The following is a 7,878-nucleotide window of genomic DNA, read 5'->3' on the forward strand; positions in this document are numbered from 1 at the left end:
GAGGTCCTGAGTTCAATTCCCAGCAACCACATGGTGACTCATAACCATTTGTAATGAGATCTGGTGCCCTCTTCTGGCATGCACTGTATACATGATAAATAATTTTTTTTCTTTTGGTTTTTCGAGACAGGGTTTCTCTGTGGCTTTGGAGGCTGTCCTGGAACTAGCTCTTGTAGACCAGGCTGGTCTTGAACTTACAGAGATCTGCCTGCCTCTGCCTCCCAAGTACTGGGATTAAAGGCATGTGCCACCACCACCTGGCTAATAAATAAATCTTAGAAAAAAATTGTTAGGAACAATGTGTGGCACCATATCTAGGCTTAACCTACTCTGGGTACCACTAAAGGAATCACCGACACCCCCTACACACTGATGAGAGCAACTACTACCAGCAGTTGCAGGCTTTCATTCTGTCAGGGGCAGGAAGAAAATGTTTCTTCTCTAATAAATGAAAGCTCTGAGCTAATTTCAGTGCACTGGAGTGAATAGGATGCTCTGATCCCTAGTCATTGTAGTTAGAGCATAGTGATTGGCCAGGCCTGGGTCACATGCCTGCCTGCATCCAGAAGAAAAGCATGATCCACACCAAAGAGCAAGGACCAAAAATGGGAAAGGGATGACTCCATCAAAGGCAATATGTTTCCTCTCTGCAGAAGACTGAATGCTGCAAGCAGCCACCTGCTCACAGTTGGGCAGTAGACCATTAAGGGACCTGACAACAGGGAGGTTCATCATGGTAGACTGCATGCAGGGCCACGAGGAAAGGCTTAGTGCTGCTCGCTTAGGGTTTGAAAAGCACAAGTTCCCAGAGAATATGGTACCCACAGTGTATGACTGTTGGGGACTCGATGTCTGTCACCTTGTAAACATACCCCCAAACTAATTTCCAGAAAAAAGCAGGGGCCAGTGAGATACTTGAGCAGTTAATGGTATTTGTTGTGTTGTCTAAGGAAAGTACCAAAATAACCTATTAATGTTATTAATAGCCACAGTGACTCCAAAAGGCTGATAAGATAGGCACTGAGTTAGGTGCAATTACAGCTTTATAAGTATATGTTGTAGTAAATTTGGCACAGGGAAGACTGATTTACATAGCAAGTTCCAAGCCTGTGAAACCCCGTCATATTTTCTTTTTAAAGCCATATATGGGGGGCTGGAGAGATGGCTCAGAGGTTAAGAGCACTGACTGCTCTTCCAGAGGTCCTGAGTTCAATTCCCAGCAACCACATGGTGGCTTACAACCATCCGTAATGAGATCTGGTGCCCTCTTCTGATGTGTAGACATACATGGAGGCAGGATGTTGTATTCATAATAAATAAATCTAAAAGAAAGCCATATATGGAGGAGGTCCTAGGGAAATCTATAAGAAACAGAAGTGGGGAGGATGTGTTATGTATGACAGGTATGTATTTTGGGATTCTAGTATAATGAGCTGGTCTGAGAAAGCAATATAGAACAGAATTCTAGTAACACATAATTTTAATTCCAAAGCTTGAAAAACAAAGGCAGGAAAGTTGTGAGTTCAAGGCCAGCATGACTGACACGGCAAAATTGTGTTTCATGAAACCCTAAACCTAAGCCCAGCATGGTACTTCGTATCTTTAATCCCAGCACTAGGGAGGCAGATGCAAGGAGATCTCTGTGAGTTCCAGGAAATCTAGAGCTGTTACATAGAGAAATTCTGTCTCAAAAAACCCTAAACCAGGCTGGAAAGATGGCTCAGAGATTAAGAGCACTGCATGTTCTTCCAAAGGTCCTGAGTTCAATTCCCAGCAACCACATGGTGGCTCACAACCATCTGTAATGAAATCTGGCACCCCCTTCAGGCCTTCAGGTATATATGAAGACAGAATACTATATACATAATAAATAAAATTTTTTAAAAAACCCTAAACCTAGGCCATTAATGCTGGCACATGCTTATAATCTCACACAGTAGAGACAGGAGGATCATAAGCTCAAAGTAGCCTGGTCTATATAGAAAACTCTGGGCCAGCCCAGACTGCAAAGGAAGAGCCTGTCTTTTAAACACAAATGAAGAGACAGTTTGGTGAAGCACACCAGTAGACAAATGGGAAGGAGGAGAAAAGGAAGAAGGAGGGAGGAAAGAGAATAACGCTGATATTTGGAACAAGAGTGGTCCCTAGAGAGGGGAGAATGAGTGCAAAGAAGTCCTGTGCTTGAGCATTAAAGGGAAAGAAAGCCGGGCGTTGGTGGCGCACGCCTTTAATCCCAGCACTCAGAAGGCAAAGGCAGGCGGATCTCTGTGAGTTCGAGGCCAGCCTGGTCTACCAAGCAAGTTCCAGGACAGCCTCCAAAACAATACAGAGAAACCCTGTCTTGAAAAAACCAAAAAAATTAAAAACATAAAAAAATAAAGGGAAAGTTGTTGCTAAGTGTCTTAGGGGTTCTTTTTCTTTTCTTCTTTTTGTTTGTTTGCTTTTCAAGACAGGGTTTCTCTGGCCTTCTCAGTCCTGGCCTTCCTGGAACTCACTCTGTAGACAAGGCTGCCCTTGAATTCACAGAGATCCATCTGTCTCTGCCTACCCCCCAAGTGCTGGGACTAAAGGTATGCACCACCACTGCCTGGCTTAGAGTTTTTATTGCTGTGAAGAGATGCCATGACCATGGCAACTTGTACAAAGACAACATTCAATTGGGGTGACTTGCTTATAGTTTCCAAGATTCAGTGCAATAGCATCAAAATGGGAGCATGACGGCATGTAGGCAGACATGGTACTGGAGTAGGAGCTGAGAGTTCTACATTTTGCCGGCAACAGGAAATCACTTGAGATACTGGGCAGTATCCTGAGCCTAGGAAACCTCAAAGCCAGCCCCCATGGTGACACAGTTTCTCCACAAGGCCACACCTTCTCCCACAAAGTCACACCTCCTAATAGTGCCACTCCCTGAGATTATGGGGGCCAATTTCATTCAGACTACACAGTGAGGGAGGAAGTGTGAGCTGGAGAAGAGAATCAGGATTGCCTCACTTTTTCCACCAGCCTTTCTCGGCTCTAAGAAGACAGCACCACCTCTTTCTACACCCTCAAAGACATGCGGGTAACTTTCCTAGAAGGTGGGGGCAATGTCGCATTACACTTCACCAAAGTGAACTTATTCTCAACACTCTCCCAGACAGCTCACTATTGGCAATAAGTCACTGACCTTTGCGGAGGTCTCTCCCCCATTTCCAGACCTGTATACACACTAGGAGCACTGGCTGCTTTTCCAGAGGACCCAGATTAAATTCTTAGCACCCACATGGCAGCCCACAGCTGTCTGTAGCTCCAGTTCCAGGGTGCCAGACAACCCCATGAAGGCAAAACACCAATGCACATAAAAATAAAAGAAAAAAATCTTAAAAAAACAAAAACAAAGAGTGATCTTTACCTAGTCCCCGCTACCTTGAGTCCAAGAGGTCAGCAATAGCTGGAACAACACAGCAAAACTTACTTCTTTCAAGGGGAATGGGAAGCATTTGGTGGCTCATACCTGTAATCTCTGCCCTCAGGAAGCTGAGCAGGAGGGTCTCCAATTCAAAGCCAACCCAGGAAAGGTGGTCTTGAGATGTAACTGGGAAGTGAAAAACTACCTAGCATCACAAAACCCTGGGTTTGATCCCCAGCCCTGGGGACAAAACAGGAAAGAAGAAGGGAGGACAGGAGAAAAAGTAAAGACAGTTCTTGCAAAGCATGAAGGCCATCAGGCTACAGAGTGAATTCCAGGACAGCCAAAGCTGTTTCACAAAAAAACCCTGTCTCAAAAAAGCAACCAAGGCCAGGTGTTGGTAGTGCACGCCTTTAATCCCAGCACTCGGGAGGCAGAGGCAGGCGGATCTCTGTGAGTTCGAGGCCAGCCTGGTCTACAGAACCAGTTCCAGGACAGGTTCCAAAGCCACAGAGAAACCCTGTCTTGAAAAACCAAAAGAAAAAAGAAAAAAGTGTTTTGCCACCACCGGGCGTTAGTGGCGCAGCACTCAGGAGGCAGAGGCATCAAGTTTTGCCATCAAGTATTTATGTGCACCACATGTATGCCTGATGCCTGTGGAGGTCAGAAGAGGACATTGGATCCCCTGGAACTGCAGTTTCAGATGGTTTTGGACCACCATGTGGGTGCTGGCACCCGAAAACTCAGATCCTCTGTAGGATCAGGTGCTCTTAAGTGATGAGCCTTCTCTCCAGCCCACTTATGATTTTTTCTATGGTGTTTGTTTTAGAGGCAGTTTTACTAGTTAGCCTTGGTATAACTTGGAACTCACTTCAATGACCAAGTTGGCCTCACACTTGCAGCAATTCTCCTGCTTCTGCTTTATGAGTGCTAGAGATACAGATATGAGCCACCACGCTTGGTTTAAGGGAGAGATACAGATATGTGTCACCACACTTTGTTTAGGGGAGAGGATTTTTTTTTTGGTTTTTCGAGACAGGGTTTCTCTGTATTGTTTTGGAGGCTGTCGGTCCAGCCCGGCCTTGAATTCACAGGAGGATTTTATTTTTAATATTTTATTTAAAAAAAAAGCTTAGCCGGGCATTGGTGGTGCATGCCTTTAATCCCAGCACTCGGGAGGCAGAGGCAGGCCGATTTCTGTGAGTTCGAAACCAGCCTGGACTATAGAGTGAGTTCCAGGACAGCCTTCAAACAATACAGAGAAACCCTGTATTGAAAACAAAACAAAACAAAACAAAAAAGCTTGGCAGTGGCCTTTAATCCCAGCACTCACGAAGCAGAGGCAGGTGGATCTCTGTGAGTTCAAGACCATACTGAGTTCCAGGTCAGTCAGACTGTTACACAGAGAAACTCTGTCTCAAAAGAAACCAAACAACAAAGATGTTCAAGGTCATCCACAACTATGTAGTGAATTATGGGTCAGCCTGAAATATGTAAGACTTTGTAATAAATACTCCTTCCTGTGTGAGGCTAAGGCAGGAAGAACTCTGTGAATTTGAGAGCAATCTGATGTACATAGCAAGTTCCAGGACAGCCAGGGCTACATAGCACAACCTTGTCTAAACAAGCAAATACAATTAAATGAATCTCTCCTTTTGGTTTATCCTAGGAAGCAGATTTGGAGTTTCCCAGACAGTCTCTGAGTAAGTCACTGCCTTGAAGCCCAGTCATCCTGAAAAGGGAGAGCAGATAGTTCTTTTCCCCAAAGGGCCCACATTCACACTGCTGGTTCCTGGTGACTAAGCCAAGTTAAGATGAGTCACTGATAACACAGAAGAGGACCTTTTCCCTACTGTCTTTCCCAGGGCTGACCAGGTGATGGGTGGAAGCTTGGAAAGAGCTGAGATATCCATTAGGTCAAGGATAACTGATTTTCTGTTTTGTTTTGTTTTTGTTTTTTTGTTGTTCTTTTTTGTTGTTGTTTTGTTTTGTAATTGAGACAGGGTTTCTCTGTAGCTTTGGAGGCTGTCCTAGAACTAGCTCCTGTAGACCAGGCTGGTCTCGAACTCACAGAGATCCATCTGCCTCTGCTTGGGATTAAAGGCATGTGCCACCACTGCCCAGTGATAACTAGTTACGTTTGGGCTTTTTGTCTGTCTGTTTGTTTTGAGACAGGGTCTTACTACATGACCCCAGCTAGCTGGATATTCTCTGCGTAGACCAGGCTGACTGGGAACTCACAGAGATCCACCTGCATCTGCTACCAGAACCACATAGAACCTTGTTATTTGTTTTTCAGACAAGATTTCATGTAGCTCAGGCTAACCGCAAACACTCCAAGTAGCCAAAGTCGGCCTTGACCTCCCTGTCTTTAACTATCAAGTGCTGAAATTACAGGTGTGTGCCAGCATGCTGAGCTGGTCCTGGAGAGTAAAGCTAGGGCCTCCCGAGTACTCGCTCAGCAAGCACCATTCCAGTGAGCTTGACCCCCAAGTTTCTGTAACTTGTCTTGATATTTGCAGCCGCTAAGTGAGCAGCTAGAGTTCAGATCTGGAAGGAATAAACTCTGTTCCACTATATCCTCAAAGCAGATGCCAGCCTGATTTACATAGTGAGTTCCAGCACAGTCGGGAGTACAGAAAGACCCTGTCTTACAAAAACAACACCCACAACCGACTTACACACACACACACACACACACACACACACACACACACACACACACACACAAAGACAACAACAACAAAAAACCAACACATCTGAACAAACAACAAAAATTCAGGCTGTTGAGGTGGGTCAATGGGTAAAGTCACTTTCCCACCAAGCCTGGTGACCTGAGATACATCTCCAGGACTTTCACAGTGGAAGGTGAGAACCAACTCCACAAAGTTTATCCTCTGACCTCCATATAAATGCCCAATGCCACAAAAACAATAATTAAATTCTGAGCTTCTCTTTCTTTCTCTATAAAATTAGGCAGCTTAAAGATGTCAGCCCCTCAGGCTGGGGTTAGGGTTGAATGAGATGGTCTCTAGACAAACATCCAGCACCACACCTGACAGATAGTGACCCCTGACTAAATGAGAGCTCTTCTTTCTTTAATATTTAAAAATTTATCTTACAGTTTATTTATTTACTGGTTCTGTGTTTGTGGGTATGCGTGTACGTGTCATGGTGGAGCATGCAGGGGTCAGAGGACAACCACAGTTCTCTGCTTCCACAGTGTGGTTCCCAGACATCAAACTCAGGTCATTGAGCCATCTCTCCAGCCTAGCAGATGTTATTAAAAATATTTATAGGTCTTTCTAGAATAGACATTTGGTTTTTTTGTTTTTTTTTTTTTTTTGAGACACGGGTTTTTCTGTGTAGCCCTAGCTGTCCTGGACCTCGCTTTGTAAACCAGGTTGGCCTCAAACTCACACGGATCAGCCTGCCTCTGCCTCCCGAGTTCTGGGACTTAATGCATGCAACACTGCCCGGCACATTTTGGCTTTTTGAGGTACAGTTTCCATATGTTGCCCAGGTTGGCCTCTGGGTCCTCCTTCAGTCTCTCCCATAGTGGGACTTGCCTAGCTAGACACTTGGCCTTTGAAGAATCCTAGCATGAGCTACACATTGGCCTGTAAATGAAAACGTGCAGGACAAAGGGTAAAGCTGTGATGGAAATGATGCAGATGCAGTGCTAAGGGGGTGACAGGGCAGTCACAAAAGTGCACAGAGAGGTCGAGGCCCTGGGAAGGAATACTCCAGGGAGGAGCTGCTAGGGTGAGGCTGGGGCAAGTCTATGCTAGGTGCTAAGCAAAGTGTTTTTTAAATTTTAAAGTTTCGTGTGCACTGGTGTTTTGCCTGCATGTATGTCTGTGTGAGGGTGTCAGAACTTGGAGTCAGAGACAGCTGCTAGCTGCTATGTGGATGCTGGGAATTGAACTCGAATTCTCTGGAAGAACAGTCAGTGCTCTTAACTGCTAAGCCATCTCTCTAGCTCCTAAACTGGAAGTTTTAAAGATTTTTCAAAGTTTTATGCAGGGTAACAACAGATTATATTGAGGGCTAATTTCAGTGTCATCCAGCAAGCCAAACTAAGAAACAGCAGCAGGCAGGCTGTACACTGGAATCATAGCAATAATAGTCAGGCATCGTGGTACATTCTTGAAATCCCTGTACTAGGGAGGCTGGAGTGGAAGGATCTTGAGTCAACCTGGGCTACGTAGTAAAATTTCATGTCAAGCAGGGCATTGGTGGTGGCACAGCACACGCCTTTACTCCCAGCACTTGGGCGGTAGAAGCATTCTTTCTCCCGTCTGAGCATTTTGTTTTCTTTGCATTAAGTACCCTTCCCCACTTTCCATTCAACACCCAACCATTCAACCTGTGGCACCTCATCTGTGGACCCCTGTTTGTGTTGTTTAGACTCACAGTAATCCTCCTGTCTCAGTTTCCCAAGTGTTGGTATTACAGTCATGAGTCACATTACCCAGTCCCTTGGG

The sequence above is a fragment of the Mesocricetus auratus genome, unplaced genomic scaffold (genome assembly GCF_017639785.1).
Source record: "Mesocricetus auratus isolate SY011 unplaced genomic scaffold, BCM_Maur_2.0 Super-Scaffold_100007, whole genome shotgun sequence".
Lineage (NCBI taxonomy): Eukaryota > Metazoa > Chordata > Mammalia > Rodentia > Cricetidae > Mesocricetus > Mesocricetus auratus.